Raw genomic sequence first — 8,289 nt, 5'->3', positions numbered from 1 at the left:
TTACTGCTTTAAGTTGGTCTGCTTTCCTGCTTTCTTGTAGCTCCAATACGCAGTGGTATAACTTCAGCAGCAGCATATATTTTTTCAATGTGACCTGGACAGTACAAGTGAGTGTTATTGGAGATAGCTGCCACTTGAAAGCAGCTGAAAATGTGACACAGTGCTGGCTGATAGACTACATGGTGATCTACTTACTACTGTAGGTGAGGTCAGCCTTCCTGCTTTCTTGTAGCTCCTATACGCAGTGGTATAACTTCTACAGAGAGTCTATATTTTTTCAATGGAGTTGATCAGTCCAAGTGAGTGGGATAGGGGATAGTTCCCACAGGAAAGCAGGTGCAAATGTGACACAGTGCTGGCTGATAGACTACATGCGGATCCACTTACTACTGTAGGTGGGGTCTGTCTTCCTGTTTTCTTGTAGCTCCCATACGCAGTGGTATGACTTAACCGCCACCATGTATTTTTTCAATGGACATTGAGCAGTTCAAGTGAGTGGTTTTGGAGATAGCTCCCACAGGAAAACAGGTGCAAATGTGAAACAGTGCTGGCTGATAGACTACATTGGGGCCCACATACTACTGTACGTGGGGTCTTCCTTTTTTCTTTCTTGTAGCTCCCATACTCAGTGGTATAACTTCTACCGACAGTCTGTATTTTTTTAATGGGAGATTAGCAGTCCACATTACTGGGATTGGAGATAGCGCCCACAGGAAAGCAGTTGCAAATGTGACACAGTGCTGGCTGATAGATTACATGGGGACTTACTTACTACTGTAGGTGGGGTCTGCCTTCCTGCTTTCTTGTAGCTCTCATACGGAGTGTTTAACTTAACTGACAGCATATATTTTTTCAATTGGAGCTGAGCAGTCCAAATGAGTGGGATTGAAGATAGCTCTCAAAAGAAAGCAGCTGCAAATGTGACACAGTGCTGGCTGATAGACTGCATGGAGACCTACTTACTACTGTAGGTGTGTGGAGAAAAAATGAGGGAGCATGGACATGGATCCAGGGATATAATTTTAGGCCTGTTGGGGCAAGGCAGCCTGAGCTCTAGTTATATGAATTTAATGCACAATCAAAACCAGAGTCAGAGCCATGGTTAAAGCAGTTGCTGTCATGTAGACAGCAGGTCGCTTTCTGTTCCCTCAAGGTCGGACTGTTTTCGACTAAAAGTGGTAAACAACTTAGGGGAAAAAAAAGATGGGAAAATTGCTTGCTTATCGCAGAAACCGCAAGTAGGATGAACAAGAAAATGTAATCTATTAGCTGCTGTTGCTGAGCTAGCTTTGAAGCTGCTGTGTGTATAAGTTAGAGCCTGCTCTCAGTAAAGAAGAAGATTTCTGTCATCACTCACATTGAGTAGGACTGATTTCTTCCCACCCAGCTGAGATTCGGACTCTGGGTTGATCGCCGCATGAAGTAGGCTTGGAGCTGGTTTTTCAGGCTTTGAGACTGGGTTTTTAAGACTTTGAGTCTCGTTCATTTTTCAGGCTTCGAGCCTGGTTTCAGGCTTCGAGCCTGGTTTTCAGACTTCGAGCCTGTTTTTCAGACTTCGAGTCTGGTTTTTAGGCCAGGAGCCGAAAACTTCGCGGCACGTGGCGCCCGAACAGGGACCCTCACTGGATGTTACGGGGTAAATAGCCTGCCTACGGGGAGCTGAGACTTGAAAATCCAAAGGCAGAGGCAGTCATCGGAGGTGGAAGCCTACCGGATCCCAAGCAGAGTTTGCTGTACCCGGGGGAGTGACTACAGGTTGTGGTGAGACGAGGAGCCAGCAACATGGATAAGAAGGTAGCACTCTCACTTTTACATCCCTTTTTAGAAAAACGGGGAGTGGACTTAAAACTGACCAATTTATCTGGTGAGGAGGAGTGGAGAGCATATGGGGCTTGTCTTTGGACTTGGTTATAGATGAAGATAAGACTGCTCGGAAACTGGTGAAACAGTGGAGAGAAGTAATTAACTGTTTGAACAAGTATAAGTTGGAAAAGGATTTGGCCGCTGCTGTAACTCAGCAGCTTGATATGAGACTGTAGTCGAGCCAACAGCTGGACTGTTTGGTGTTGGGACTAATTATGCCTCACCTCCCTTTTCTGGTGAGTGGCGAGAAATTGGAAACCTTCTCTGGGAAGCCACTATTAGTGATGATAAGGACAATAGTAAGATCAGTAAAGATTTAGGTCTCGTTTAGAGAGACATGATAAATACTTTAAAAGTATTTATGGGCATTGACCATTGCGCCGAGGCTGAAGGAGACAGAAAACGCAACGGACAGGTTCCTACAGGAAGTATTAAAGAAAGCGACAAGAGACCATCGAAACACATCGAAAAAAAAAAAAGTTCTTCTCTACACAAGAGTTTTTACAAAGTCAGAGAGACGAAAGGGCTTCAAAGCAGAGCCCCCGCAGGAGAGCTGCTTCCCATTCGAGCCCAGCCCGCCGAGTTACCCCTGGGACGACTTGCAGAGGAATGCCAACTGGGCAGAGTCGGATGGGGGTGCAGCGCAGGACGATAACTGAGTGTTATTGGAGATAGCTCCCAAAGGAAAACAGATGCAAATGTGACACAGTCCTGGCTGATAGACTACATGGGGACCTACTTGCTACTGTAGGTGGCTTCTGCCTTCCTGCTTTCTTGTAGCTCCCATACGCAGTGGTATAACTTCTACCGACAGTCTGTACTTTTTTAATGGGAGTTGAGCAAAGTGAGTGTCATTGGAGATAGCTCCCACAGGAAAGCAGCTGCAAATCTGACACAGTGCTGGCTGATAGTCTACATGGGGACCTACTTGCTACTGTAGGTAAGGTCTGCCTTCCTGCTTTCTTGTAGCTCCCATACGCAGTGGTATAACTTAACGGAAAGAAAGTATTTTTTCAATGGGAGCTGAGCAGTCCAAGTGAGTGGGATTGGAGATAACTCCCAAAAGAAAGTAGGTACAAATGTGACACAGTGCTGGCTGATACACTACATGGGGACCTACTTACTACTGTGATAAATGAAGTATCCCCGAACAGGATTCCGGTTGAGTTTAGGAATTTATTGCATGAATAAGAGCAAGCAAACAGCGCTGGGTGCACTGAGAGCCTCTGCTCTATCAGGTCGCACACCCGTCACATCCCGAGTTCGCATTAAGTAGGGTAGGCCTTATACGTATTCATGACTTTTACTCGAAGGGGCTGAAAAATGTTAATCATTTCTGGGAAGGGGTCCTCTGCTTCTCACGCATGCTTTGTTCCATCTCGGGGGTCTTTTTCACCCTCTTTAGGTGGTCGTTGAAGGAAGTCAGTAGTCTTCCTCACGGTGTCCCCCAGGTGATCTCCGTGTGTATATCTCTGCAAAACCGGTTCAAGCTAATCTCCCCAAAACATCTGCCAAGTTGCTGTTAAAAGAAGCAGAAACATCCTCCTTAGCAAAACCTGGTTCAAACTAGTCTTCCAAGACACCTGTCAAGCTGCCGTTACGAAACGCAAGAACAAGTTACACAAGAACAAATAAAGCTACTAAAAATTATCATCCATATTCGTTGATCCACATTGACACAGTTCAAGGGAACACATTTCACAATCCCCCATTTTCTTTTTGATACTCTTGATTCATGTTTTAGCTTCTAATGGACTTAATACTTGTTTGATTGATATCAATTTTGGATCTTCCTTCAATTTTAATATCATCAAAGGGTTGGTTTTACCGCTTGTTGCTTTTTCAGGATCTATGGGCATAGCAGTAATTTGCATAGCTTGGATTATAGAGTGGATCAGTCTAATGAAACATGGGATCATAAAAGGTAAAAACAATTAGCTTAATATTGAACACAATATCATAAATCCTAATTTCTTCCACCAAACACCGCCAAATAAATTATCCCACCAGTCATTCTTCAAAATTGAGTCCCATCGTTGTACAGGTACATGTGCGACTCGTTTAATTTCATTTGCAATCTTTGTAATTGTATCCCCATGATCATCAATTTCTATACAACATTCAGATGTATTAAATTTTCCACACACGCCTCCTTCTGCTGCCAGTAGATAATCCAAGGCTAGCCGATTCTGATACACGGCTGCTCGAGTTTGAGATAATTGTTTTGCTACTAATTCTAAAGCCCAAGCAGTTTGATTAGTGATTATTTCAACTACTGCTTGTAACCGAATGATACGGTTTAGCATGTAGGTAGGAGTTCTATAACCCCAGCTTCCATCTTGTGCCCATGTAGCTGGGTCATAATAATTAATGATTCGTTCAGGGGGCCATTCATTATCTTTCCACTTTTGTGCTCCCCCTATTAATATACTTCTCTTTCTTCAGTTCAGGGTCTCATACAAAGGTATTCCCAAATGATTATTTTTCATTTTTGGCAGCAAAAAAAAGGCAGGTTGGATCATTCCAGTGGTACAGCTACCTCTCCATCTCTTTGGTAATTCGTTATATGCTCTTTGCCCACATATCCAAAATAGCCCATCAGGAGACTTCCAATTGCTATTTGTTTTTCTAGGGTTTTCCCAAAAGGACTTCAAATCCCTAATTTCTTCAAATGGGTTTGCATTCATTTTGTTTTTCCAACATTGAATTTGATTGCCAGAGCAGTTGGCAGTCCAGTACCCATTGGGTGACTTTGGCCACCAGGTACTACTTGTTGAGTTAGTGGTCAAGATCATTTTGCAAGTTGTATGTCCAGTGTAAAATCACTGCTATTTCTAGATATACAAAACTGGCCTATTACTTCATGACTTAGCACCCATCCTTCAGGTCTGTTTGTGCTGGATTTATGGGTGTTGTTCCATTCTAATAATTGTTGGGGTTCCACACTGTCTCCTCTCCATGGCCACTGCTCAGTCATCTGAGTCCCTCCACATATCCAACAAGAGGATACATTCAATTCTGTAGCTATTTTCTGCATCAAATCTACAAATAAATTCTGTCCTTTAGTTGGTAAACCCCATGTGCTCATCCTTTCTTTGAGTTTTTCATATAATGTTTTTGAAGTTGAAGGAGGTCAGTTGCGATTTGTTTTTAATCTTCGTGTAACATTCTTTACTAATTCTTCTTTAAATCTATCTTGTTGTCCTCCTCCATCTGAATACCCCCACATTCCTCCTTGAGTGAAACATATATATTTCTCTCCCTTGGGACAAGTTCCATAGCCATGGACTACTCTTCCTGTCTTGTCTCCAAGATTCTCAGCTACCCAAAGAGTCAATCCCGCTGTTTGGCATTTTTCCAATTGAGTTCTTTTAGAACACCCAGCATTTATGTGGGTATGATAGGCCAGAGTTGACACCGTTTGTTTCCCATATGCCACTTGTTGGTAGCATTTGGAGCACGAATCGGCTGAAACTCCATGTAGGATTAGGTTGATCCATACAAACAAAATCAAACCCCACCTTTTTACTCCTCTGCCTCCACCGCCTACTGGGGTGCTTCCAGCAGCGGGATTATTCATCTTCACGGCAGCAGGGGTATTCTTCAGGGGTCTCATATGGATCATGCTAGATGAGACTCATATGGTTTTTGCCAAACTTCAGTATTAAAGGGATTTCCGGGTTTATTTAGTTCAGTTTCTAACACGTGGCCTTACAGTCCTTTAAACTTGTGTGGAGTTTCTCCCTACCTTATTGTAATAGCACTCTATCTTCAAAGCGTGCTTAGGTGTTGAGGGAGGGAATTTTTCGCAAAACGATCTTACCACCACTCTCAGTTACCGTCACAAAGTCTCCTTTGTTGCGTGCTCTTTCAAGATCGTCTGAAGGTCAATTTAGTCTCTCCAGGCTCAGATGCGACTTTCCATTCTTTCACTGGACCTTTTACTTGCGAAACGTGGGTCCATCCCTTTTCAGCAGTTCTCACAGTCGTCTCTGTAGTTAATAAAACAAGAAAAGGTCCCTCCCAGAGAGGAGATAAGGTTTCTTCCTTCCATGCTTTTATTAGAACTTTATCTCCTGGTTCTAATTGGTGAATTGCAAATCCAAGCGGTGGAGTCTGGGCTAACATCCCAATTTCCCTTAATTCTTTTAATCTTTTTCCAATGGTTACCACATATTTCTGGATAGTTTGATCCTCAATTACATTGTTCTCTAGAGGCATCCCTTGGGAATAGGGCATGCCATATAACATTTCATATGGTGATAATCCAGTTTCACTGTGGGGTTTAGTTCTTATACTCAAAAGTGCCAATGGCAAGCACTTTGTCCAAGACATTTGGGTCTCAATCATCAATTTAGCTAGCTGTTGTTTTATTGTTTGATTCATCCTTTCTACTTTTCCCGAACTCTGTGGGTGCCAGGGAGTATGGTATTCCCACTGGATACCTAGTGATTGACATAATAATTTTATTACTTTAGAAGTAAAGTGCGTGCCTTGGTCTGAGTCTATGTACTGGATTATCCCATATCTAGGTACTAAGTGTTCTAATAAAATTTTTACTACCATCTGTGCCATGGCTCGTGCCACAGGGTAAGCCTCTACCCATTGTGTTAAGTGATTCACGATTACTAGTAAGTATTTTACCCTTCCCACCTTGGGTAATTCTGTAAAATCAACTTGCACTCTTTCAAAAGGTCTGTAAGCTGTTTTTCTTCCTCCAGTTACTACTTGTCAAAATATTTTCTTATTTATCTTTTGACATGTTAAGCAACCCCGTGTAATTTGCTTTATTATTTCAAAGATTCCAATACATCCAAATTGTTTAAGAAAATGATCACTTAATGCTTTGGTACCCCAATGCGTTTGTGCGTGCAAGCGTTCCATAACGTGTCTAGCTTTTGACAACATTTCCCGCCCATCAGGTAACATCCATTTCCCTTGTTCTAATTTGGCCCCTATTTTCTCCAACTTATTTAATTCCTCAGGGGTAAATTTCTTTTCTCTTTATTCTTATTCCTTTTCATTGTTGCCCCTCTTAGTTTGTACTACACAGACTTTAATCGTCTGAGGCCTGAGAGCTGCTTCCTGAACTTCCTTATCTGCTAAGTTATTTCCTCTAGTTCGGTAATCTAATCCTTTTTGGTGTCCTCTTACATGTACTATGGCTATTTTCTTTGGTTCCCTTAGAGTTTTTAGGATTTTTATTATTAATTCTTGATGTATTAAATTCTTCCCTTGGGTATCAATTAAGCCTCTTTCTTCCCAAATTTTTCCAAAAGTGTGTACTATCCCATACGCATATTTAGAGTCTGTGAATATAGTCCCGCTCTTTCCTTTCAATAATTCTAAGACCCTATAAAGGGCATACAACTCACAAGCTTGAGCTGACCATGTTGGGCTCAAGGGTCCTGACTCTACTATGTCTAACCCTTTATTTATTATTGCATACCCCGATTTTCTCTTTCCCTCCACCATTTGAGAAGATCCATCGATGAACAGTATTTCCCCTTCTTTTAGTTCAGTATCTCTTAAGTCAGGTCTAACTTTTGTTTGGGTCTCGATTATTTCTAAACAATTGTGTTGTAGTACCTCTAATGGTTCTCCAAATAAAAATTGTGCTGGGCTCTGTGCAGATGTCACTTTTAATTCTAGGTCAGGAGAATCTATTAATATTGCTTCATATTTTAAAATCCGACTATCCGTTAACCATTTTTCTGCTTTTTGTTGTAAAACTGTCCTAACATTATGTGGGGTGTACACCTTTAAGGGTGCACTAAAGGTAATTTTCCTGGCTTCCTCTATTAATAAAGCCGTCGTGACTAGGGCTTGGAGACAAGCAGGCCGTCCTCTGCTTACTGGGTCAAGTAGTTTAGAGCAATATCCCACGGGCTTTTTGGTTCCTGCCCAGTCCTGAGTGAGGAGTCCATACGCTGTTTGATTTGAGGTATTTACAAAAAGATAAAAAGGTTTCTCTAAGTCTGGGAGACTCAGTACAGGTGCTTGTATTAATGCACTTTTTATTTCCTCAAATCTCTGGTCATCTTCTGCAAGCCACTTAAGCTGGTTGTTAGTTAATTTGTTATATAAAAAATTTTACTTTCTCACTATAATTTTCAAGCCATGGTCTGCAATATCCTAACAATCCTAATATCTGCCGAATTTCTTTTTTTGTTTTTGGTGGTCTTAAAGATAAAATCCCAGATACTCGTTCGGGGTCTAATTTTTTTCTTCCTCTATTTAGCCAATGTCCTCGGTATTTTACTTCTTGTTCTACAAATTGTAATTTTGACCGGGACACTTTCAATCCTCTCTTTCCCAAAAAGTTTAACAACTTTATGGTAGCCTTTCGAGTCTCTTCCTCAGTTTCCCCTGCCACTAATAGATCATCTACATACTGCAATAATTTAATTTCTTTGGGTATTATAA

The sequence above is a fragment of the Colius striatus genome, chromosome W (assembly GCF_028858725.1).
Source record: "Colius striatus isolate bColStr4 chromosome W, bColStr4.1.hap1, whole genome shotgun sequence".
NCBI classification, from domain to species: Eukaryota; Metazoa; Chordata; class Aves; order Coliiformes; family Coliidae; genus Colius; species Colius striatus.
This window is presented reverse-complemented; position numbering follows the sequence as displayed.